Genomic DNA, 27621 nt, shown 5'->3' with positions numbered 1-27621 from the left:
GCCATCAACTCTCATACCAGACAAACACGGTAAGGCTCCCCCCACATGCCTATAGGCATCAACAGTGTTGCGGTGCTAGCATTTACCATACCAGGCAAACATGGTAAAACCCCTTACATGCCTATAGGCATCAACAGTATGGCAGGCACCAACGTCTGCCATACCAAAAGAAGACGACGCAACCTCCCACATGCATCTGACATTAACAGTGTTATGGGCGCCTACAATCATCTTATACCCGACGGCATGGGCAACAAGACTTAGCATACGTACACTCTCCCTCTCTCACTTGTAAGGCCATCCCCTTCATCTATAAAAGGGGATGCACTCTCTCCCAAAAAGGGGGTGATCGATCAGTTCACTCACACACAACAACAGAACCACTAGGTTCAAACCTCGAGCACACACTCAAACACTTAGCACATAGCGGAGCTCTTATCACTCTCGGCCCTTCAGACTAGAGTCCGACTAGACCTCTTGTACCCCCATCTTTCTCCCTTCCATTTGTAACCCCACAGCAAACTTTGAGCACCTAGGCTCAGGAATAAAGTCACCGACCGACTCAAACTTGACATAGGGCACATTGCCTGAACCAGTATAACCCCAGTGTCATTGAGTGCTAGGCCACATCCGATCACAACATACGACAAAACTACAAATATTTACGTGTTGGTCACTTTCTGCACTGACAGTTGGCACCGTCCGTGGGGAAGACGCTGTACGTTCACACTTTTGGTCATCGGATGGCCCACTTTTCCACCATCTTCACCATGGCAGGCTCAAGCGATATGACTCGCTTCGGCTCGCTGGAGTTTCCCACACTCCCACCTATTGGGATGTGGGTTCCACCCATCTTCGAGCCGTCCTAGGCCTTCCTCTTCGGAAGCCTGGACTTTGTCGCTGATTGGCTTGGCATACTACACCTCCATGAGGAGGCACTTGTTCTAGCACCCATTGGAGGGGCGCCCTCCATCAGCTCTGAGACACACGATGACTTCAATGACGAGGTGCCTGTGCTTCATTCCGAGCAAACGCTTGTCTCAAACCCCACTGTGAGTAATGTGCATGCTGTTATTTACTCGCTATTTACTATCTTCTCTCGATTATCCAGAGGGACCGCATTGTCCGCACCCCAACCACCGTACGACCGGTTCCCCTACGACCTCGTGTCCCCCGCGAATGCATACACTCGGGGGCTCCGAAGGACACTAGCGCCATCCCTCTCACATCCGAATTCATGGGAATGGTGAGCTATGCTCCCACCACTTTCCACGAACTCCTGGATGATGAGGTCGGGAGCGACGGCTCCAGCATCGGTGACGTGGCACCTAGCCACCGTCCATCCTAGGAGTGCGCTATGGCGTACGATCTGGGACAGCCCCCGGTCATAGCAGAGTCCTTGCAGACTCACACCCCTCCAGACCCTCGTGCAGGGCCCTCACGCTCGCGCAAGAGCACGCCGAGGAGCTACGACAACGGTGGTAGAATCAGCCGCCACCTACGCCGACATGCTCGGCGTAGCACGTTGCGGCCCATGCGTGTAACCCGGCGAGCGACGCTCAGGGTCACGCCTGTTAGGTCCAGCATGATATCATGGATGAGGGGAATGACCCCCCATAGTTCGCTCGGGCTAGCTAGAACATCGCCGCTACGGCAATACTTCTGCGCGGCATTCCCAAGCCCATCGACCCCCAGGAGTGGGCGGTCCACCAGAATCTCTAGGCGCTGGTGGAAGCCATCGCCATTCAACCAGCGGAGGGCTCCGCATCGCGACTCTGACTCATGGCCTCACTCCCCACCAGGTGAAAGGTCCTAATGGCTAGAGGGGGGGTGAATAGCCTAATAAAAAATTTCTACAACAACACTTAACAAAATGGTTAGACAATTATGAGGCGAAGCAAGTGTTGCGCTAGCCTACTCAAAATGCAAGCCACCTACCACAATTCTAGTTTAGATAGTATCTATTTATACAAAAGTTATGACACTACCCTATGTTAGTGTGCTCTCAAAGGCTAACTAAAGAGCCACACAAACCAAGCAAGCAAGCTCTCACAACTAGCTACACTAAAGAGCTTGACAACTAGTTTGTGGTAATGTAAAGAGAGTGAGCAATTTGTTTATACCACCGTGTCGAGGAAGGAGCCAATCAATCACAAGAATGAATACCAATGAAGACCAATCACCTCAGAATCAATGATGAACACAATGATTTTTACCGAGGTTCACTTGCTTGCCGGCAAGCTAGTCCTCATTGTGGCGATACACTCACTTGGAGGTTCACACGCTAATTGGCTTCACACGCCAAACCCTCAATAGGGTGCCGCACAACCAACACAAGATGAGGATCACATAAGCCACGAGCAATCCACTAGAGTACCTTTTGGCTCTCCGCCGGGGAAAGGTCAAGAACCCCTCACAATCACCACGATTGGAGCCAGAGACAATCACCAACCTCCGCTCGACGATCCTCGCTGCTCCAAGCCATCTAGGTGGTGGCAACCACCAAGAGTAATAAGCGAATCCCACAGTGAAACACGAACATCAAGTGCCTCTAGATGCAATCTCTCAAGCAATGCACTTGGATTCTCTCCCAATCTCACAAAGATGATGAATCAATGATGGAGATGAGTGGGAGGGCTTTGGCTAAGCTTACAAGGTTGCTATGTCAATGAAAATTGCCAAAGGTGTAAGCTTCAATCTGCCATGGGGCTTAAATAGAAGCCCCCATAAAATAGAGCCATTGTACCCCTTTACTGGGCACAGCGCGGGGTGACCGGACGCTCCAGTTCGATCGACCGGACGCTGGCCCTTAGCATCCGGTCACGTGATACACGCCACGTGTCTCCTGCTTTAAATACTATTTGTTAGATTTCAATGTTCATCTGTTGACCGGATGCAGCGCACAAACTGACCGGACGCTCAACCTCCAGCGTCCGGTTATTTCTAGTAAGGTTCTAGAAATGAATTTCTTCGACCGGACGTGTCCGGTCATGCTTGACCGGACCCTTCCAACGTCCGGTCGCACAGTGACTTTCTTCTGCACTGCCTGACAATAGGATCAGACGCTGGACCTTAGTGTCTGGTCAATCCAAGACCCAGTGTCTGGTTGATGACCCACGCTAGTGTCTACGCTGCCACACTTGACCAGACGCGTCGGTCCCTCTGAGACCAGTGTCCGATCACTCAGTGACCAGCAAGACTAACTTCTTTTCACCTCTACCTCCTTTACCCTTGCTCAAATGTGCCAACCACCAAGTGTATCATCTTGTGCACATGTGTTAGCATATTTTCACAAACATTTTCAAGGGTGTTAGCATTCCACTAGATTCTAAATGCATATGCAATGAGTTAGAGCATCTAGTGGCACTTTGATAACCGCATTCCGATACGAGTTTCACCCCTCTTAATAGTATGGCTATCAATCCTAAATGTGATCACACTCTCTAAGTGTCTTGATCACCAAAACAAAATAGCTCCTACAAATTATATCTTTGCCTTGAGCTTTTTGTTTTTCTCTTTCTTCTTTCCAACTCCAAGCACTTGATCATCACTATGGCATCACCATCATCATGTTATGATCTTCATTTGCTTCACCACTTGGAATGTGCTACCTATCTCATGATCATTTGATAAACTAGATTAGCACTTAGGGTTTCATCAATTTACCAAAACCAAACTAGAGCTTTAAATCTCCCCCTTTTTGGTAATTGATGACAACACTTTCACAAAGATATGAATTAAAATTCAATTGAATCCATGTTGCTTGCCCAAGCATATTTACCATAGGTAAAAGGATATGGACAAGTTTCATAAACCCCAAATGGTAGCAATTGTTCTCCCCTACATATGTGCTAAGAGTTTAGATTATAGCTTGCACATATGCTTAGATAGGAAATATAGGATACAATGTCTACCAAATGATGCTAAGGTATAAAAGATGGACCTTTGAAGCGTGATACCAATCGGAGTGCACCATTATACCATCCTTAGCATCATGGTTAGCTTGATACCACTTGGAAACAACACTTGGAAATAAAAGTTATCTAGTGATTTCATTTCATCATTCAATCTTACAACTAGCATAGATCACACAAGCATGGATATTTTAAATTTAGAACTTATGCCATGCAAGCAAACATATGAAATGCACATTCAAATGCACCATACAAATTCATGAGCTTGCTCCCCCTACTTGTGTGCTCAAAATTTTAATTGATCCCTTTTCTTTGTCGTATCTCTCCCCCTATGTCAAACTCTCCCCCTATTACTTATATCTTTGTTTCTCTCCCCCTTTGTCATCAATGACCACAAGGACTTAAATTATAGATAGGTTGAGATTTATCAATATCAATCAATGGGGTGAGGATCATATTCCCAAATTTGGTCCAACCTCGATCATTTGCCAAAGATATTTAACTCGGTTTGATCCAAGGACAAGCTTCTTCACACCTCCAAATAAGGGTTATCTTGTACCATGTTGAGTTAAACACTTAGAGCTCATTTTCTAGATCAAACACTAGGTTTACAAGCCCATAAACATGTCATATGCTACCACCAGTCAAGCATAGAAGCAATAGTGATACAATATAAACATCAAAATCATTTGATTTTCATGAATGAGCCTAATAAAATGGAGAGATGACTAGATGCACTAAACATGTCCTTAGCAAGGATGTATGTCATGCCAATCATCTTTTACCTTGGATTGCTCGAAGGAGAGGCATGTCATATGAGTGGGGGTGTATCAACACATATTTGAGAAATCCAATATGTTCAACTCATTCCTTAGCTTGCAAAACCTTTTCTCATCCAATGGCTTGGTGAATATATCGGCAAGTTGATCTTTGGTGCCTACACTCTCAATGCAAATGTCCCCTTTTTGTTGGTGATCTCTTATGAAATGGTGGCGGACATCAATGTGCTTTGTTCTTGCATGTTCAACCGGATTGTTGGTCAACTTGATTGCACTCTCATTATCACATAGCAAGGGCACTTTCTTGAACTTGATTCCAAAATCACTCAAAGTGGCTTTCATCCAAAGTACTTGTGCACAACAACCACCGGTGGATATGTATTCGGCTTCGGCGGTTGATAATGCAACACTATTTTGCTTCTTTGATGACCATGAAATAAGTGATCTTCCCAACAATTGACATGTGCTCGAGGTGCTCTTCCTTTCAACCTTGCATATCGCATAATCCGAGTTGGAGTAACCAACTAGCTCAAACTTTGCTCCTTTGGGATATCACAAACCAACATTTGGTGTATGCTTCAAGTACCTCAATATTCTCTTTGTAGCCTTCAAATGACTTTCTCTTGGTGAGGCTTGAAATCTTGCACACATGCATACATTAAACATGACATTCGGTCTTGTTGCGGTCACATAGAGTAGGCTTCCAATCATAGACCGATATAATTTTTGATCCACCATATTTCCACTTGCATCACTATCCAAGTTGCCATTTGTGCCTATTGGTGTGCTAATGGCTTTACTATCACTCATGCCAAACTTCTTGATCATGTCCTTGATATACTTGCCTTGACTCACAAATGTACCATTCTTCAATTGCTTGATTTGAAGACCAAGGAAGTAACTCAACTCTCCAATCATGGACATCTCAAACTCATTAGCCATCATTTTTCCAAACTCATCACAAAAATCTTGATTGGTTGATCCAAATATGATGTCATCAACATAGATTTGCAACACAAACAAGTCTTTTCCAATCTTCTTGATGAAAAGAGTGGTGTCAACCTTGCCCATTGTGAATCATTTAGAGAGTAGGAAATCCCTCAATCTCTCATACCATGCTCTAGGTGCTTGTTTCAATCCATACAAAGCCTTCTTCAACTTGTATACATGGTTGGGCTTCTTGTCATCTTTAAAACTGGGAGGTTGCTCAACATATACTTCTTCATTGATGTAGCCATTGAGAAATGCACTCTTAACATCCATTTGATAGAGCTTGATGTTGTGGGCACAAGCATAGGCTAGCAAGATTCTAATTGCTTCCAATCTAGCAACCGGGACATATGTTTCTCCAAAGTCAAGACCTTCAACTTGTGTGTAGCCTTATACTACCAATCTTGCTTTGTTCCTTACTACTATCCCATCTTGATCTTGCTTGTTTCTAAAGACCCATTTGGTTCCAATCATATTGTGTCCCTTTGGTCTTTCTACCAACTCCCATACTTGATTTCTTGTGAAGTTAATCAATTCTTCATGCATAGCATTCACCCAATCAACATCCTTCAATGCTTCATCTATCTTCTTTGGTTCAATAGATGACACAAATGAGAAATGTTCACAAAATGATGCCAATCTTGATCTTGTTTGTACACCTCTAGAAATATCACCAATGATAGTGTCCAATGGATGATCCCTTGCAACATTGGTTGGTTGGAGTATTGAAACTTGATTGCTTGCACTTGCTTGATCATTGGATTGAGATGATGTACTAGCCACTTGATCTTGTTCATTATCATGAGATCCACTTGTACTAGCTTGAGTTATATCATCTTGCACATTTGAGTTAGAGAGCACTTGCACTTGATCATCTTCATCATCATTCACTTGCCTAGGCCTCAATTCACCAACATCCATGTTCTTCATGGCATTTGAAAGTTGAATACCTCTAACATCTTCCAAGTTCTCATTCTCTACTTGTGAACCCTTGGTTTCATCAAATTCAACATCATGAACTTCCTCAAGAATACCACTATCCAAATTCCAAACTCTATATGCTTTGCTTGTAGTGGAATAACCAAGTAGGAATCCTTCATCACATTTCTTGTCAAACTTGCCCAATCTAGTGCCTTTCTTCAAGATATAGCATTTGCAACCAAAGACCCGAAAATATGCAATGTTGGGCTTTCTACCATTCAAGAGCTCATATGGTGTCTTCTCTTTTAATGGGTGACAATAGAGGTGGTTGCTATAATAGCAAGCTGTGTTGATAGATTCAGCCCAAAAAGATTGACTCACATTGTACTCACTAAGCATAGACCTTGCCATATCAATGAGTGTTCTATTCTTCCTCTCAACAAGGCCATTTGATTATGGAGTGTACTTGGCCGAGAATTGATGTCTAATTCCAAATTCATCACACAACTCATCAATTCTAGTGTTCTTGAACTCACTACCATTGTCACTTCTAACTCTCTTGATGGTTGTTTCAAACTCATTATGAATGCCCTTAACAAATGATTTGAATGTTGCAAACACATCACTTTTGTCCATTAGAAAGAATACACATGTGTATCTAGTATAATCATCCACTATCACAAAGCCATATTTGTTACCACCGATGCTAGTGTATTGTGTTGGCCCAAACAAATCCATGTGCAATAACTCAAATGCTTTACTAGTGCTCATCATGCTTTTCTTGGGATGGCTGTTTCCAACTTGTTTTCCGGCTTGACAAGAGCTACAAAGCCTATCTTTTCAAACACAACATCTTTCAAGCCTCTAACCAAGTCATGCTTAACCAATCTATTCAATTGTTTCATTCCAACATGACCAAGCCTTCTATGCCATAACCAACCCATGCTAGACTTAGTGAACAAGCATGTAGATAATCTAGCTTTACTAGCATTGAAATCAACCAAGTATAGATTCTCATATCTAAAGCCTTTGAAGATCAAGTTAGAGCCATCTACACTTATGATCTCTACATCATCTACCCCAAATATGCATTTGAATCCAAGATCACATAATTGAGCCATGAATAACAAATTAAAGTTCAAGCTCTCTACTAGCAACACATTGGATATCCTCATGTCATTGGATATTGCAATCTTACCAAGCCCTTTGATCTTGCCTTTGCCATTATCACCAAATATAATACTATCATAACCATCATTGCCATTGGTGTTGATTGAGTTGAACATTCTTGCATCACCGGTCATGTGTTGAGTGCACCCACTATCGAACCCAATGCCTTCCTCTGGCTTTGTAATTAATCTACAAAAGAAGATCAATTCTTTTTAGGTACCCAAACTTGCTTAGGTCCTTGAAGGTTAGTTACTAAGCTCTTTGGTACCCAAATGACTTTCTTCTTTGAGCCCATCCATGGTTTACCAATGAACTTAGCCTTTACACCATTTGCACCCTTGGTAAGCATATAGAAAGAATCAAGCTTAATGGAGGATACATTAGCTTGTGACTTCTTGTTCATGCACTTTTTCTCTACATGACCAACTTGCTTGCAACTAGTGCAAAATCGACCATTGTTCTTCATAAAACTAGTCTTGTGAGGAGCAAAGGCCGCCTTGCCTTTCTTGGGGGTATAACCCAATCCCTCTTTGTAGAGAGAAGCTCTTTGGTTACCTAAGCACATAAGCAAGCGGTCCTCACCACCATAGGCCTTAGCCAAGGTGTGAGTGAGCTTATTGACCTTCTTCTTGAGGTTCTCATTTTCAACTATTAGTGAGGCATCATAAGTGAAATCATCACTACTAGATGAGGTGGAAGTAGAAGTACTACAAGAAGGGTTAGCGGGAGCAACAATGATAGGCATAGATAATGATTCATCAATTATATCACAAGTTAAGCCTACATTGCAAGTTTCAACATGCTTCTTTTTTATTTGCTCATCAAGCAAAGAGGAATGAGCCTTTTCAAGCTTTTTGTGAGCCTTGCCAAGCTTCTCATGGGCTTCCTCTAGCCTCTCATGAGATGCATTGAGCTCTTCAAAGGCTTGCTTAAGGGCTATTAGTTCCTTACACAAGCTTTTGCATTCCCTTCTCTTGATGTCAAAGTGTTCTTTAGCATCTTCTAGCATGTCAAATAGTTCATCCTTAGTAGGTTCATCATCACTATCACTTTCATTTTTGTTTTCATTATCATGTTCCTCATCACTTCCATCATCACAAATGTATACCTTAGTGGCTTTAGCCATGAAGCATGATGGAGTGTCGAAGAGAGAAGGCTTCTTATTGATAGCAATGCTTGCAAGTGCCTTCTTCTTGGTGGTCTTGTCATCATCACTATCATCATCATCACTTGAGGAAGCATCACTATTCCAAGTGACCACATATGAACCACCCTTCTTCTTCTTGAAGGTCATCTTATCCTTCTTCTCTTTCTTTTCCTTCTTGTCCTTCTTCTTATTCTTCTTGTTGTCATCATCATTGTCACTATTGTATGGGCATTGAGCAACAAGATGATCTTTGCTTTCACATTTGAAGCACCTTCTTGACTCTTCCTTGTTCTTGGATGAAGATTTCTTCCTTCTAGCATGGTATCCCTTCTTCACCATGAACTTGCCAAATCTCTTGACAAAGAGAGCCATCTTCTCATCATCGTCATCATCCCATGAACCATCATCTTCACTTGATGTTTCTTGCTTTGCCTTGCTCTTGGATGATGTGGCCTTGAATGCCGCACTCTTCTTCTTTTCATCTTTCTTCTCATCTTTATTCTCCTTCTTTTCTTCCTTCTCATCATCATCTCTATATGTATCATCGGCCATTATATCTCCCAACACTTGGTTTGGTGTCATGGTGTCCAAACCACTCCTTACAAGAATAGTGACCAATGTGCCAAATCTTGAGGGTAAGCATCTAAAGAACTTGTGGGAGAAGTCCTTGTTCTTCACCTCTTCTCCAAGTGCTTTTAGATCATTGACAAGCACTTGAAGCCTATGAAACATCTCCGGCACACTCTCATCCTCCTTCATCTTGAAGCTTGCAAACTTCTCTTTGAGAATGTATGCCTTTGCACCCTTCACGGCTTGAGTGCCCTTAAATGATTCTTCCAACTTATTCCAAGCCTCATGAGCCATCTCAATATTCTTGATTTGCTCAAATCTTCTCTCATCAATTGCATCATGAATGACACTTAGAGCAATATCATTGTTTTGGAGAAGCACTTCTTTGGCCATGGTGGAATTCTCCAGATCATCAATCTCAATTTTGGTTTATACCACCTTCCAAACCTTCCTATTGATTGACTTGATATAAGTTGTCATCTTAGCTTTCCAATAGGGATAATTTGAGCCATCAAATTGGGGTGGCTTCTTAGTGTTGTTGATTTGAGTCATTTTTTACACCGAAGGTTGTTAAGCCTCAAATCACGGTGACCTCAGCTCTGATACCACTTGAAAGGTCCTAATGGCTAGAGGGAGGGTGAATAGCCTAATAAAAATTTTCTATAACAACACTTAACAAAATGGTTAGACAATTATGAGGCGAAGCAAGTGTTGCGCTAGCCTACTCAAAATGCAAGCCACCTACCATAATTCTAGTTTAGATAGTATCTATTCACACAAAAGCTATGACACTACCCTATGTTAGTGTGCTCTCAAAGGCTAACTAAAGAGCCACACTAACCAAGCAAGCAAGCTCTCACAACTAGCTACACTAAAGAGCTTGACAACTAGTTTGTGGTAATGTAAAGAGAGTGAGCAATTTGTTTATACCGTCGTGTCGAGGAAGGAGCCAATCAATCACAAGAATGAATATCAATGAAGACCAATCACCTCAGAATCAATCATGAACACAATGATTTTTATCGAGGTTCACTTGCTTGCCGGCAAGCTAGTCCTCGTTGTGGCGATACACTCACTTGGAGGTTCACGCGCTAATTGGCTTCACACGCCAAACCCTCAATAGGGTGCCACACAACCAACACAAGATGAGGATCACACAAGCCATGAGCAATCCACTAGAGTACATTTTGGCTCTCCACCGAGGAAAGGTCAAGAACCCCTCACAATCACCACGATCGGAGCTGGAGACAATCACCAACCTCCGCTCGACGATCCTCATTGCTCTAAGCTGTCTAGGTGGCGGCAACCACTAAGAGTAACAAGTGAACCCCACAGCAAAACACGAACACCAAGTGCCTCTAGATGCAATCTCTCAAGCAATGCACTTGGATTCTCTCCCAATCTCACAAAGATGATGAATCAATGATGGAGATGAGTGGGAGGGCTTTGGCTAAGCTTACAAGGTTGCTATGTAAATGAAAATGGCCAAAGGTGTAAGCTTCAACCGGCCATGGGGCTTAAATAGAAGCCCCCACGAAATAGAGCCATTGTACCCCTTTACTAGGCACAGCGCAGGGTGACCGGACGCTCCAGTTCGATCGACCGAACGCTGGCCCTCAGCATCCGGTCACGTGATACATGCCACATGTCTCCTACTTTAAATACTGTTCATCAAATTTCAATGGTCATCTGTTGACCGGACGTAGCACACAAACTGACCGGACGCTCAGCCTCCAGTGTCCGGTCGTTTCTAGTAAGGTTCCAGAAATGAATTTCTTCAACCGGACGCGTCCGGTCATGCTTGACTGGACCCTTCCAGTGTCCGGTCGCACAATGACTTTCTTCTACGCTGCTCGACAATAGGACTAGATGCTGGACCTCAGCGTCCAGTCAGTCCAAGACCTAGCGTACGGTCGATGACCCACGCTGGCATCTATGCTGCCACACTTGACCGGACGCGCCGGTCCCTCTGAGACCAGCGTCCGGTCACTCAGTGACCAGCAAGACTAACTTCTTTTCACCTCTAACTCCTTCACCCTTGCTCAAATGTGCCAACCACCAAGTGTATCACCTTGTGCACACGTGTTAGCATATTTTCACAAACATTTTCAAGGGTGTTAGCATTCCACTAGATTCTAAATGCATATGCAATGAGTTAGAGCATCTAGTGGCACTTTGATAACCGCATTCCGATATGAGTTTCACCCCTCTTAATAGTATGGCTATCAATCCTAAATGTGATCATACTCTCTAAGTGTCTTGATCACCAAAACAAAATAGCTCCTACAAATTATACCTTTGCCTTGAGCTTTTTGTTTTTCTCTTTCTTCTTTCCAAGTCCAAGCACTTGATCATCACCATGGCATCACCATCATCATGTTATGATCTTCATTTGCTTCACCACTTGGAATGTGCTACCTATATCATGATCACTTGATAAACTAGGTTAGCACTTAGGGTTTCATCAATTTACCAAAAGCAAACTAGAGCTTTCAATCTCCCCCTTTTTGGTAATTGATGACAACACTTTCACAAAGATATGAATTAAAATTCAATTGAATCCATGTTGCTTGCCCAAGCATATTTACCATATGTAAAAGGATATGGACAAGTTTCATGAACCCCAAATGGTAGCAATTGCTCCCCCTACATATGTGCTAAGAGTTTGGATTGTAGCTTGCACATATGCTTAGATAGGAAATATAGGATACAATGTCTACCAAATGATGCTAAGGTATAAAAGATGGACCTTTGAAGCGTGATACCAATCGGAGTGCACCATTATACCATCCTTAGCATCATGGTTAGCTTGATACCACTTGGAAACAACACATGGAAATGAAAGTTATCTATTGATTTCATTTCATCATTCAATCTTACAACTAGCATACATCACACAAGCATGGATATTTTAAATTTAGAACTTATGCCATGCAAGCAAACATATGAAATGCACATTCAAATGCACCATACAAGTTCATGAGCTTGCTCCCCCTACTTGTGTGCTCAAAATTTTAATTGATCCCTTTTCTTTGTCATATCTCTCCCCCTATGTCAAACTCTCCCCCTATGTCAAAATTTTTAAGTTCGACATAACATAACCAACTAAGCCTGCAAGTTGCAGATGACAATATTCATTCGACCTAACAAACTAAGACCTAGGAGTGTAAGGATCCATCGGATGCCTCTGTCTCTTTGGATTTGTTGGCAACACATTGGGAGTGTAGCCAACGTCGATGTGGTCGCATTGCCGGTGCGTACAGCTCGTACCCTGCAATTATATGATATGCACGATTACTTATAATCTTTATGATCGTTAGTTCATGGAGCCTACGTATTTAAAGAAACTACCTTTGTCAGTACCTCTAAGGCTCCTTAGGTATCAAGCAGGGCACCACCTAGCGGAGACATGCCAATCTCGTCCTGTGGCCAATCGTCCCACTAGTGGTGCTATCTGTGGAAGCCCAGGGGTCATCGTCGTCGTCGTCATCATCGTCCTCGTCATCCTCGGTTGTAGGGTCCTTCCTAGCGCTATGATGTGGTGGTGTACGCACTGTGGAAGTGGCACCTATCACCGACTGAGAAGAGCCGGCTGGTGTCCTCAAAGAGCCAGAAGACGTGTCACCCGACCGCGCCAGGACTACCGGTTCCACCCAAGGAGTGTCCATGCAGCTCAGCTTCTGAGCTAGCTTCCTGCAGCTCTTCTTCACCTTATGCATAAATAGACGTTAAAGTTAGTGCATTTCCCAAACACAAATACACTAAATAAACATTTTCAAAACGGACAAGTTTATGTTTACCTCCACAAAAGACTCGAGAACGCCTGGCCCTTGCCCTCTAGACTTGTGAAGCCGAAACGCTGTTTCGTTGGACATCCTTGACAATTGTGTCGCCTGGGTATAGAAATGCGGTTGGACAGTTTTAGTAAACATACTTAATAACAAAGAGAGAATTCTTTATTTGACACTGGGAAAATGAGTCGTTCCTTTCTTGGCCCTGAAATTTTCTTCGTTCCCTATTTGACACTCACTTCAACTTTCATCCCTAATTTGACACTACCGTCAAATCCGTTAGCTAACGGTGTTAACTGGCTATTAAAAAGATGTTTTTGCCCCTATAAAAAAAGCGGTGAAGCAAATTTGAGAGGAAAAAAAACCTGCGCCCGCCTCTGATGCATGCGCCCAGCTACAAAAAAAGGCACATGTTTTTTCCTCTCAAATTTGCTTCACCGCTTTTTTTCTAGGGGCAAAAACGTCTTTTAACAGCCAGTTAACACCGTTAGCTAACGGATTTGATGGTAGTGTCAAATTAGGGATGAAAGTTGAAGTGAGTGTCAAATAGGGAACGAAGAAAATTTCAGGGCCAAGAAAGGAACGACTCATTTTCCCAGTGTCAAATAAGGAATTCTCTCAATAACAAATGGATAACAAATTATACCATTCAAGTATCTTACCATGTATCTTTGAAGCAGGGCTCTCTATAGCTGTGTGTCGGCCCTAGTGGCAATGTCGTACACATCTCCGATCACATCTTCCTCTGAGTCCTCATCAATCGCTTCCTCAGTGTATGGGGGCTTGATATGTGTCCTCGTAGACCTATGAAGCCACCACGGGTACTCGTCGAAGGTGTGCTGGTCGTGTGGGGGACCCGCATGGACCGGCTGCCGTTCCCTGTTCTGCCACAAGTGGATGTACGCATTGTGTGTCATGCGCTAATCCTTGGTCTTGTACCTCTTCCTACGGTCATACCTACAACAACACAATGTTAGTTGTACCACACACACATCTGAATTGTAGCTTTGTTATTAATCTAACACACCCATGCAATTCTTGGTTGGTGGAGTAAAGCGGTGGTGGGTGGCCTATCATTCTTCCAAACTGTCTACAGACCCTAATTGGCAAGTGAATCTCAACCATGTGGAAGAAAAATAAGAGGGATGTTGCAGCGATACTCGTCTGACTCATCCCTAGTGACAGGACTCAAATAGTACTCAAGCTCCAGAGCATCCCAAGGACACCAATGCACCTGAACATTTCATAATTGAGTTAGGTTGTGATATAGTGTACATCCAATAAGACACATGTATGATAGTAAAGAGAGCGTAACCTGGTGCTGTGTTAGGATGCCGAGACCGTCCGTGTACTCCCTATACTTGCGCCTCACATTCCCTCTAACTAACTCTACTTCTGTCTAGATATACAGAGTTGTAGGGAGTGTATCCTGCCTGTTCCATTGCTGCATTGAACACGATAATGAATTAGCCATTAATAATTTCATCATATGTAACTGCCTCGAAGAATATAGTGAACCGAAGTACTTACCGGTAAACTAGTATTAAGGGGCCTCCCAACGGGCCATCATTTCCAACACCAAACCTGGAGTAGGTAGGAGCAACCCCAAGGTTTGCATACCCTGAGGTGCGACAGTAGGCAATGCATAGCTGTCGATACGTCCATACTAGGACTACGTTGCCCCAGCTGTACGCCGCTATGTTCTCCCACGGCTGGCGTAGTATGTCAAGGAAGATCCAGCTAATGGTGTTGCCCGAGGCATCTAGGAAGAGGAAAGTATTAAGGAAGTGCCAAAGCTACACTCTAGCGAACTTGTCGAGCTGAGCCTCCTCAGCCTGTGGGTCCAAGTAATCAAAGCGCTCTGTGATCTAGGACGATGAAACACTAGAACTTTTCCTGAAATTCACCAAAGAAAATGAGACCCGATGACTATAGGAAAGCAATGCAAGTATTAAATAGGCTTGAATTGCTCACTTATTTTTCTTTGAAACCTCATCATCCGGTGGAAGAAAGCTAGTGAACTAAGCCACCAGCTCCCTCCAGTGATCGTTGTCAACTATACCCATCACTAGAAGTCCACCCAACCGAAGGCCAATGATAGCCTTCATGTCCTACATGGTCAAGGTCATCTCGCCGCAAGGTAGGTGGAACATGTGGGTCTCAGGCCTCCACCTATTATAAGAATAGAACGACAGTTAGTTGACTCAAATTTGTTATAAGAATGTTTACGTACAAAGAAGGCACTCGCACCTGTCTACAGCTGCATGAAGTAGTGTTAGGTCAAGGGGCAGAAGATCGTAGCTGACAACATGAACAAGCTCGAGGAAGCCAGCACGCCGTATATACGGCGCGTAACGCTCATCCCACTGGTGCGTCCTGGTGTGCGTGCGGGGCCTCAAAGGAGGCAAGGCCACCTCTGCGTCGGTGTCACTCAAGATGTGTGCTCAGTGCTGGTCATCGTACTCCACCTCAAGAATGTGATACAACAGGTGCTACATGGGAGGGGTCATCCTGTTACAAATTGATAAACAAAGGGTTAGAGTATTCAAATTAACAATATTCAAATTAACATTATGTAGCATTGCAAAATTTGAACTACTTGTTATGCAATACAAACATAATATGAAAGCACATGCATATATTCAAAGTAACATTAACAGACATATTAAACAACTTCACTAGGAAAATAAGCATTTGACAAAACTTCATCAAGTCATCCAAATAGACGTATCATGCACTACTAAGTACCGACACTTGAAAACTAGTATCCATATCCAAAATCCCTAACTAAATAACTAACTATAAACTAAATAATAAATACCTAATCAATCCCTAAACCCAAAATCCTAACTAATAGTAACCTAAACCCTAACTACCTAACCAAACCTTAACTATACTACAACACACAACCTCAAACCTAAAAACTACCTACCTAAATAAACAAATTCACTAACCTAACTATCCTAAATCACTAACCCTAACTATCCTAAATCACTAACTATGCTAAATCACTAACTATTCTAACTATCATAAATCACTAACTATCTTAAATCAATAACAATCATAAAACCCTAACTATCCTAAATCACTAACCTAACTATCCTAAATCACTAACTATCCTAAATCAATAACAATCATAATAACATGAAATAGAGAGGGAGCTACGTTGATATGAGTGGGCGGCAGGCGGTCGTGACGCGCCGGTGTTCATGGCGTGGCCGGCGTGGGCGTTGCGCGGCAGGAGTGGGTGGGCGGCCGTCGGGGTGGTGGGCGCTAGTGGCGGGGTGCTGCGCGGCGGCGGGTGAGCGGGCGCTGCGTGGTGTGTGGGTGGGCGTGTGGGCGGGCTGGTGTGCGTGCGGGTAGGCGGGCATGTGTGCAGGTGGGTGGGCTCACTCACGATATTTATCTGGTCCTGCCACGCCATGCGCCGTGGCGTGTCACTGCCGCACCAAGATCGGTGGCACGGCAGACCCTACCACGTCACCGGTCAGCAGCCTCGGTCGTCACCACATCATCCTCCTACCGCGCCACCATGCATGGCGTAGCACAGGCATTTCGCCGCGCCATGGCAATTGGCGCGGCCAAAAGTGTTAGTTTTGAAAAAAAAACAGTGTTAGATTTAAAATTAGTTTACAAAAAGTGTTAAAAAAATCTAGCTCGGGGAGTCGTTGACCCCAGCAGTCCCGGACTACAACAAACCAACCTCCTTGACGGCCTTCCGCCCACTCGAGGAAACCAAGGCGGTGGGGATCGACCCCACTGACCCAACCAAGACGGTGCGGATCGAGACCTAGCTCCCGGCCAAATAGGAACACGAGCTCATTGACTTCCTGCACGCCAATTGTGATGTCTTCGCATGGAAGCCTTCTGACATGTCGGGAATACCATGAGAGGTCACCGAGCACGCACTGCGCCTCATCCCGAGCTCAAAGCCAGCCAAGCAGCGCCTGTGTCACTTCGACGATGTGAGGCGCAGGGCCATAGGCGAAGAGATCACCAAACTCCTGGCAGCCGAATTCATCAGAGAGGTATTCCACTCCGACTGGCTTGCCAATCCTATTCTTGTTAAAACGAAGACCGAGAAATGGAGAATGTGCGTTGATTATACTAGCCTCAACAAAACGTGTCCGAAGGATCACTTTCCTTTGCCACACATAGACCAAATAGTTGACTCCACCTTAGGTTGCGAGATCCTCTCCTTTCTAGATGCCTACTCAAGCTATCACCAGATCGTGATGAAAGAGTCCGATCAGCTCGCAACCTCATTCATCACCCCGTATGGTTCGTACTGATACGTAACCATGCTTTCGGCCAAAAGAATGCTGGCGCCACCTACCAAAGGTGCATGTAGCAATGCTTTGCCGACCAAATCGACTCGCTCGATCAGCCTAATCAAGTCGAGCGGCTGAAACCAACAATCATCGTCTATGTTAATGATAGTGGTCAAAACAGCTCAAGCTTGTGACCTGATCGCAAACTTGGCCATGACATTCGCGAACCTCCGAAGGTTCAACATCAAGCTGAATCTCAAAAAATGTGTTTTCGGGGTTCCAAAGGGGAAGCTGCTTGGATACATTATGTCTGAATGTGGCATCAAGGCCAACCCCAAAAAGATCATGGCCATCTCCAACATGGGCCCTATACGCAACGTTAAGGGCATACAAAGGCTCACTAGCTGTCTGGCCACCCTGAGCCGATTCGTCTCCTGGCTCGGCAAATGGGGGATGCTACTCTACAAGCTCCTAAAAAATAGATGCCTTCGTCTAGACTGAGCAAGCTCAGTAGGCTCTAGAGAGCCTCAAAGCATCACTGACATCAGCCCCAATCCTCATCGTGCTCGAACAGGGAGAACCCCTCCTCCTCTACATCGCAGCGAGCAACCATGTGGTGAGCGCCGCCCTGGTCATCGAAAGGGAGGAGCCGGGACACCACCTTAATGTCCAGCGACCCATATACTTCATCGGGGAGGTACTCACTGACCCCAAGGTCTGATACCCCCAGTGCAGAAACTCCTATATGCCGTGCTGATGGTGACCTGGAAGCTCCTACACTATTTCACCGACCACGAAGTCGCGGTCATCACTTCATACCCGCTCGGAGACATCGTCTGCAACCATGACATCATGGGATGGATCTCCAAGTGGGCACTCGAACTCATGGGCCACGACATCAGGTATATCCCCCGTACTGCTATTAAGTCTCAAGCTCTTGTGGACATTGTCGCCGAATGGACGGAGGTCCAGCTATCGACCTCGGGCGTCACCCATGAGTACTAGACAATGTACTTCGACGGGTCTATGATGGTGCCCAACTCGGGGGCTAGAGTGGTTCTAATCTCCCTGAATGGGAGTAGGCTCTGCTACGCCATCTGCCTCCATTTCTTGGCCTCAAACAACACCACGAAATACGAGGACCTCATCAATGGGCTGCGCATCGCCATCAAGCTCGGTGCTACGTGACTCTACGTCCGTGGTGACTCAGAGTTGGTCATTGACCAAGTCATAAAGGAGTCCTCCTACAAAAACCCTCGCATGGCAGCATACTGCCAGGAGGTGCGTAAGCTCAAAGACAAATTCTAGGGAATCGAGCTACATCACGTCCCCCGAAAGGACAATGATGTCGCCGATTTTCTCGCAAAATTGGCCGCCAGGCGGGATCCGTCTCTAAGCAGGATCTTCATCAACGATCTCCACGAGCCATCCGCCCGTGTCCTGGAAGGTCCAATCCAGACACACCTTGATGCCAAGCCGGCGCTCAGGGGCTCCGACCCTAGTGCCTCCATGACGATGTCGCCGTGTTGGCACTCGATCAAACCGACTGGCGAGCGCCGCTACTCGCCTACCTCCTCAAGGAGGTTCTCCCACCCAAAAGGATAGAAGCCTGACGAATCGCTCGATGCGCTATAACCTTCATCGTGCTCAGTGATGAACTCTACAAATGGAGTCCATCAAGGGTGCTCATGAAGTGCATCCCTACCAACTAGGGGAAGCAGCTCCTCCTCAAGGTCCATGTTGGGATCTACGAACATCACATGACCCCAAGGTCGCTGGTTGGAAAAGCCTTTCACCAAGGTTTTTACTAGCCCATCGCACTATGAGATGTAGGGGAGGTCATCCGCAGGTGTGAGGGATGCCAATTCTACGCTCGACAAACTCATTTGCCGGCACAGGAGCTTCAAACCATCCCCATCACCTGGCCATTCGCGATCTGAGGCCTCGACATGGTAGGACCCCTCGAAAAGGGCCCAGGTGGCTTCACTCACCTGCTCATAGCAATCGATAAGTTCACCAATTAGAAAGAGGCCAAGCCCATCACCAACGTCCGCTTGTAAGAGGCGGTCAAATTCTTCCTCGACATCATCTACCGGTTCGGTGTTCCTAACTGTATGATCACTGACCATGGGACTAACTTCACCGGGAAGAAGTTCCTGGACTGTAGTGATGGATATGGCATTAGGATCGACTGGGCCTCAGTCAGACATCCACGTACTAATGGTTAGGTTGAGCGTGCCAATGGCATGGTCCTCCAAGGACTTAAGCCATGCATCTTCGACCGACTCAACAAGTACGACGGGCGATGGGTTGCAAAGGTCCCAGCGATCCTCTGGGGCTTGAGAATGACCCTAAACTGATCCATAGGGTTCACACCCTTCTTCCTGGCCTACGAAGCTAAAGCAGTGCTACCCTCCGACCTTGACCATGGCGCCCCAAGAGTGAAGGCTTTCAACCGTGACCGAGCCGCGAAGGCTCAGCAATACATAGTCGACCTACTCGAGGAGGCCCATGAGATGACCGTCATCCACTCCGCTCGCTACCAGCAAACTCTTTGTAGGTACCACGAAAGGAATATCATTGGGAGGATCCTCGAAGTCGGTGATCTTGTACTCCGAAGGACCCAATCAACGAAGGAGAAACACAAACTACCTCCACCATGGGAAGGTCCCTATACGGTGACCGAGGTGATCCGACCGGGTGCCTACCAACCGAAGGACGACAATGGCAATGTTTTCTCCAACACTTGGAACATTGAATAGCTACGTCGTTTTCCCCTAAATTCGGTCTTATTGTTTTTATTCAACACTTGCTCCTGTAAAGTGCCCCAGCCTAAACACTTTCAGCCTGAGTCGCTTGGGGGCTCCATGAGGGTACAATACTACCTCTTTTTTTACTATCACATGGTAAAAACTTTTTGCCCGAATGAAAGGGCATTCCATTCCTTTGATTACCCTACGTGACTTTGTTTTTACTCCCGATCGAGCGTACCCTGCCATGACCTACGGTTATGAGCAGCCAAGCCTCGCGGGCCATGCCTAGGTTCTTAAAGTTGTAGCCTACGGAACGAACGGGCAGGTGTGAAAAAGAAAGGATAAAAACAAAGCTATGCTAGGATAAAAAAACAAGGAACGGATAGTGATTCTATCACAAAGCAGAACTGATGTATTCATTGATAAAAAACTATTCACACGGGGGCTCCCCCATGAACTTAATGATTACATTTGCTGACTACTTCTAATCCAAATGCTACTATGGCTGCTCGGCAGCATCGATTGATGCCAAAGGTAAGGCCACGACACTTGCCGCCGGACATAACCACCACCACAAGGGCCCCGCTCGGTTCCGCTCCCTCGACTTCAGCGAGTGCAACAGGTACCTCAAGGGCGTCGCACCCATAGATGCTTAGTAGAGGAGCATGGAGCTCTAGACCTTCTCATGTAGTCGAGGTAGCTCCTGGGCAGGGATGCTGCCTGCCGAAGTATGGCCGCCGTGGCTAGAGGATGTCTCATAAAACTTTATGAACTGACCAACCTGAGCAGCTACAAGGGTGAAACCCCCCACTAGCACAGTCCTATGCATCTTCTCCTCTAGCAAGACTTACCCGGAGAAGATTCGCCAGAAGGAGTCCACGTGTGGCTCCATCCCGATGAAAGCCTCATAGACAGTGATGAAGCCAGTGACATGCAGTACTCTCTAGTGCACCACCTCCTTCGACGGAAGCAACCCCTTCTTAGTGAATGTGGCTAGCACCACATCCTTCAACGGAAGTAGCCCCTTCTCGATGAAGGCGGCCAGCACCACCTCCTTCGATGGAAGCAGCCCCTTCTCGACAAAGGCGGCCAACACCACCTCCTTGGGAGGAAACAGCCCCTTCTCAGCGAAGGCGGCCAACACCACCTCATCTATGCTGGATGACCTCTAGCTCGACATTGCGCTTTGAAATCATGAATGGGTCTATGAGTTCTCCTTTCCCTCTACCTTCCCCTATTTAAGGAAGAGATGTAGCAACTGAAGAAGGGCAAAGGATTAGGGTGAAAAACCCTCTCCCTTCCCCCATTTAATGCGGATGGGAAATGACAGGACACGCCCTGACCGATGGGATGCACCCTGCTTGATGGAACGATGCCTGGTCAGACGGGACATGGCCTAGGTATGGCCCACCACTACTGCACGCCGGGCGTGAGAAACAAAGCGCTACCACATGCAGGCGGCCCTCTGCCTTCCCAGGTGGGACTTGGAAAGGCACAACTATAGGATCTCTGCCCAAGAGAGACCATTAGGATTCCTGAGTCAATCGGACGGCTTAGGCAAACACCGAGAGGCAGGTAAGGAGCAGAGGGACTCCCCATGTGGGCCATGCTGACTCTATCACAAACAATGAGCGTGGACCTCGGTCGGACATTTTTTATTAGAGCTCATCAAACCTCATCACTCGAGTCATCAAGATAACATTACCAACCCCCCTATTTCTTTATATAATCATTCATTCATCTATACACACATTCATTTATTCCATACATCCGAGGCATCGCATGTGCAGTTAAATGCATCACAATGCTCCGTGTTGTGTCATGAAGCAGCAATTGCCTCGTTCAACATGAGCAACAACTGACCGAGGTTCGAAGGCCGGCCCATGAAGGGCTCGAGGCTTCATGTCAAACAGAGCCAGGGGAGAAAACACAGATGAGCCTTGAGTGGTGATCGCCCAGTCTGACCCAAAGTAGACAGGGTCATCTCAACCTTCTCGTTCGATCCTAACCTCGAGCCAAACCCACAAAATCTCCATCAAGGGGAGGCCAGCGGGCCACCCGGGTCGGTTTTCGGAATGACCTAGGCATCTACCGGGTTGTAGGTTAAGGAGCAGTGGAATGTCACATGAGGGCTATGCTGACCCTGTCACAAACGACGGACCTAGATTTCACTCGAATGTGCCTGTTAGTGAGCTCACTGAGTGCATCACTCGAGCCATCGAGGCAAGCGACGTTAGCTCAGCCCCTCCAGTTGTGAGAAACCGCGGATGGGGTAATGCACAAAACTCAACCGACCCCTACCAAAGCCCAATGGGGCTCATGATCCCTAAACTGCCTTGGCTACGCACAACACCAGGATCTGCAAGCTCTGTCTTGCCCGATCCCTAAACTGCCTCGGCTGCACCCCATGCCAAGATCCACAAGCTCCATCTTGCTCGATCCCTAAACTGCCTCAGCTACGCACCGATGCTAGGATCCGTGAGCTCCATCTCGCTTGATCCCTAAACTGTCTTGGCTGTGCTCGATGCTAGGATCCGCAAGCTCCATCTCGCCCGATCCCTAAACTGCCTCGGCTACGCACCGATGCCAGGATCCACGAGCACTATCTCGCCCGATCCCTAAACTACCTCGGCTGCGCCCGACGCCAGGATCCATGAGTTCTATCTCGCTCGATCCCTAAACTACCTCGGCTGTGACCGATGCTAGGATCCATGAGCTCCGTCTCGCTCGATCCCTAAACTGCCTTGGCTGCAACTGATGCCAAGATCCATGAGCTCTATCTCGCCTGATCCCTAAACTGCCTCGGCTATGCACCAATGCTAGGATCCGTGAGCTACATCTCGCCTGATCCCTAAACTGCCTCGACTGCGCCCGATGCCAGGATCCGCGAGCTCCATCTCGCTCGATCCCTAAACCTACCTTGGCTGCGCACCGACGCTAGGATCTATGAGCTCCATCTCGCTTGATCCCTAAACTGCCTCGGCTACGCCCAATGCTAGGATCTGCGAGCTCCATCTCGCCCGATCCCTAAACTGCCTCGGATGCGCCTGATGCTAGGATCCACGAGCTCCGTCTCGCCCAATCCCTAAATTGCCTCGGCTACGCCCAACGCTAGGATCCGCGAGCTCCGTCTCGCCCGATCCCTAAACTGCCTCGGCTATGCCCGACGCAAGGATGCACGAGCTCCATCTTGCCCGATCCCTATAAAATGACTCGCGCATGCCCACTGACAAACCCCCTAGGCGATTCTGCCCGAATCACCCGGGGGCTACACTCGCGGGTGCTCTCGCGCGCACCTGCTGACGAAACAAAACTTTCATCGCTGGCAAACACAAGAAAACCCCTGGACAATTCTACCTGAATCACCTAGGGGCTCGGGGGATACACCCACGGGTGCGCTCGTGCGCACCTGATGTCAAGACAAAAATCCCCCAGACGATTCTACCCGAATCGCCTAGGGGCTCGGGGGCTCCTGTCTGGTTCATAAACCTGGGGTCCCTCATGGATCGGCTTCCCAAACAAAGGCTCAGCCCAGCAGACAACATTGCGAACGACGTGCAAACTCCTAGGCCGACCCAAATACCTAAACGACAGGCTAGAAGGGTGATCCAATCTCTGATCGGAAGGCCTGGTCAAGGAGGAACGGCGCCCGCTTCCGACTCTGGCCCGCCTCTCCGACCGGAAGGCCTCACTAAAGAGGAACAATGCTCGCTTCCAACTCTGGCCCACCTCTCTGACCGGAAGGCCTGGCCAAACACTACTTCTGACTCTGACCCATGTCTTTGACTAGGATGCGCCAAACCCCTACTTACAGCTCTTCTTCGAGTGGCGCAGTTGGAGCCGACTGGGACCAACCGACCGGGGATGCCCGCTCAGTGAGGACTAGGAAATGGACGGAGCAAGTAAGGAAGGGCACTCAAGTCAACCGCAGTACCAAGGACCATACCCTGTACACCTGCTGGACAGTACCCTACAACCTTCCTGGCATGTCAGAACCCAAGCAGTGTTGTGAGCACTGACATTTTCCTACAGTATTGTGGGCGCCATCAACTCCCATACCAGACAAACATGGTAAGGCTCCCCCACATGCCTTTGGGCATCAATAGTGTTGCGAGCGCTGACATTTACCATACTAGGCGAACATGGTAAAACCCCTTACATGCCTCTGGGCATCAACAGTATGGCAGGCACCGACGTCTACCATACCAAAAGAAGACGATGCAACCTCTCACATGCATTTGACATTAACAGTGTTATGGGCGCCTACAATCATCTTGTACCTGATGGCGTGGGCAACGAGACTTAGCATACGTACACTCTCCCTCTCTCACTTGTAAGGCCATCCCCTTCATCTATAAAAGAGGATGCGCTCTCTCCCAAAAAGGGGGCGATCGATTAGTTCACTCACGCACAACAACAGAACCACTAGGTTCAAACCTCGAACACACACTCAAACACTTAGCACATAGTAGAGCTCACGTCACTCTTGGCCCTTCAGACCAGAGTCCAACCAAATCTCTTGCACCCCCATCTTTCTCCCTTTCGTTTGTAACCCCACAACAAACTTCTACCACCTAGGCTCAGGAATAAAGTCACCGACCGACTCAAACTGGACGTAGGGCACGTTGCCTGAACTAGTATAAACTCTATGTTATTGAGTGCTAGGCCACATCTGATCACAACGTATGGCAAAACTACAAATATTTACGTGTTGGTCACTTTCTGCACCGACAGATGATTTCCGCAGAACTTGGAGGGAAACTGGTTGCACTATTATGGCTGATGGGTGGACTGACAGAAAGAGAAGGACCCTCATCAACTTCTTGGTGTACTGTCCCCAAGGTACTATTTTCTCAAGTCAGTTGATGCCACTGATAGCTCCAAAAATGTAGATTTCTTGTTTAGATTATTCAAAGATGTAGTAAATTTTGTTGGGTCTGAGCATGTGGTTCATTTTGTCACTGATAATGCCTCAAACATGGTTGCTACTGGTAGAAGGTTAGAAGATGAGTTCCCATCCATTTCTTGGTCCCCTTGTGCTGCCCATTGTTTGAATTTGATATTGTCTAACTTTGGTAAGGAGGATTTAGTGAAGACTACTGTAGCTCATGCATCAGGCATTACAAAATATCTCTATAACCATTGCTTCCCATTGTATCTAATGAGGAAGTTCACTAAAGGTCATGAGATTCTCCGCCCAGCCCAAACTCATTTTACTACTAATTTTATTGCTTTGCAAAGCATATATAAGCACAAAGCTGAACTGCATGCAATGGTTATCTCCAATGAGTGGACAACCTGTGCATATTATAAGGAACCACAAGCCAAAAAGTTCACCAAAGCTGTGCTAGACCAAAAGTTCTAGAAAAATTGTGCTATTGTTTGCCAACTATCAGAACCACTAGTTCAGGTGCTGAGAATAGCGGACAGCGATGAGAGACCTGCAATGGGCTATCTATTTGCAGCATTCCATGCTGCAAGAGATGAAATTGTGAAGAGATTTCAACGAAAGAAAGAGTTAGCAAAGCCTTTCTTGGAATACATAGATGCACGGTGGGATAAGCACTTTGATAAGAACCTCCATGCTATTGGCTTTTGGTTCAATCCTAATAACCAGTACAATATTGAACTAAGAGAGAAGTACAAGTTTACTACTTTTGGAGTTCTTGATGTCATAGAGAGATATGCTGGCAAAGATGCTGCCCTTAGAAGTGCTTTGACAAAAGAAATGAAGATTTTTAGGAATGGAGAAGGTGATTTTGGGCGTTCAACTGCTATAAATGATCGTTCGGTCATGCTTGCTGGTAACTTCACTACTACTTCTAGATTGTTGTTTTTTACTTTTCCAGTTTATTTCAGCATCACTAACTTCTGTTTTGTCACACAGATGAGTGGTGGCAAACTTATGGTTGTAGCGCACCAAATTTATAGAAGCTTGCCCTGCGTGTGTTGAGCCAAACTTGTAGTGCTTCTGGATGTGAGAGGAGCTGGAGCTACTTTGAGCATGTGCACTCCAAAAAAAGAAACAGATTAGAGCATCAAAGGCTAAATGATATTGTGTATGTTCATTATAACCTGAGACTGCGTCAAAGGTACCTCTTCTCTAGTTCCTTACATTCATTCACAACTATCTGCTAGCCTGTTCTATAACCTAAAAATGATATGGTCTATTGGGCTAAAGCTTGCACAGCTAGCTGCTAGTCTATTCTATAACTTGAAAATAATATTAGCTGTATGTAGCAACCTCACTTTAGGATTGTTGGTTACTGTCAAATATTAATGTCAATTGGAAATAGTCCTCATTGTTTTCTTGTTTGAACTATTTGAACATTAGGTCCAAATTCAGTACAAGAAATTATGACCCAATAAGTTTGGAACAAATTGGAAAGGGAAATGAAGCTTGGATCTTAGAGGACAATCCACCTCACCTGAACTCGGAAGAGCTCAACGCCTTTCATAGTGAACTATTCGCACTAAGTATACAATGCAGTGATGGCAATGTCTCTTGTCAATTGTGAAATTAGTTCAACATACATACATTTTTTCCTCATTTAACATCAAATCTATATTGATAAAAAAATCAGAATTGGTGCTGGACTTGGATGTTGTTGAGGCTGATGCCATGGAAGAAAGTGACGAGATTCAGAACATTCAGAACCTGGAAAGAGAGGAAGATCTATTTGATTATGATGGTATTGCACTTGATGTTGGTGGACCAAGTGATGATGCACCTGAAGATGAATGGGATCCCCTGAATTTTGATTGAGTACCATCTACCATCTGTTCTGTTATGTGTGTGGAACTCTTAGTATGTCAGTATGTTATCAGTTATCATGGCCTTGATATTTTGTATTAAAGAACCTGTGAGGTTGTGTTCCTGTGACTGCGTGACTATGAGCCGTGATTCTATATTTTCTGTATGAGGAAGAAGAGTCGTAGGGACTCGAAAACTCCTAAGATCATGTCATCAAGGAATTAATTACGTACAGATCGGAACCAGCTGATTCAAATGCAGCACTGGAATTGGCTTTCTTTAGGCAGTGCCAGCAGATAACGACAAAAGCTAGGATCGGCGCTGGGACAAGATATGTTGGACTCTACAAAAAGGGAAAGATTAGAGTTCAAGTTATCTTAAATTAGGAATGTTTTCTCTTAGGGCCAAAGATTGTCATGAGTCGTGATTAGATAGGAGTCATGCATAGGTCCTGGGTATAAATATCAAACATCGGCTATTGTAAAGGACACAATCAATCAAATACCAATTATTTACTTTTTCTAGCTCCGGCCACCCCATAGGAGTAGAAGTAGAGTAGAT

At 45.9% G+C, this 27621-nt stretch overlaps 1 pseudogene; it reads left to right on the top strand.

Moving 5' to 3' along the window:
- Positions 1–27072, top strand: part of LOC136487887 (uncharacterized) — a 33345-nt pseudogene extending 6273 nt beyond the window's left edge.
- Positions 27073–27621: the final 549 nt, after the last annotated feature.

Source organism: Miscanthus floridulus, chromosome 10, assembly GCF_019320115.1.
Source record: "Miscanthus floridulus cultivar M001 chromosome 10, ASM1932011v1, whole genome shotgun sequence".
Lineage (NCBI taxonomy): Eukaryota > Viridiplantae > Streptophyta > Magnoliopsida > Poales > Poaceae > Miscanthus > Miscanthus floridulus.
The sequence above is the reverse complement of the archived record's forward strand: the minus strand, read 5'-3'. Positions and strand labels throughout refer to the sequence as shown.